Below are 275 nucleotides of genomic sequence, written 5' to 3'. Positions count from 1 at the left end.
CAAACAGATTTTTCCATAAAGGTGAGATGGTCAAAAGACATTTTTATGTTTTACTTCTCCTGCTGCAACGTGTAGATTAAGAAAGATGGGGTGGCAGGGACCTCAGAACATAAGGAAATGTACAATGAGGAGTAACAAAAGACTAGAGTAATTGCGCCTTCTGGTACTTGTGGCACGCAAGGTGATTAGATAGAGTAAGAATGACTAGTTAAAAATAATAACTTACAAAAACCACTACACTGGCAGGCTAATGGTATGAGTACTTACACCAGATA

This window comes from Pleurodeles waltl, chromosome 12 (genome assembly GCF_031143425.1).
Source record: "Pleurodeles waltl isolate 20211129_DDA chromosome 12, aPleWal1.hap1.20221129, whole genome shotgun sequence".
Classification (NCBI taxonomy): Eukaryota; Metazoa; Chordata; class Amphibia; order Caudata; family Salamandridae; genus Pleurodeles; species Pleurodeles waltl.
The sequence above is the reverse complement of the archived record's forward strand: the minus strand, read 5'-3'. Positions refer to the sequence as shown.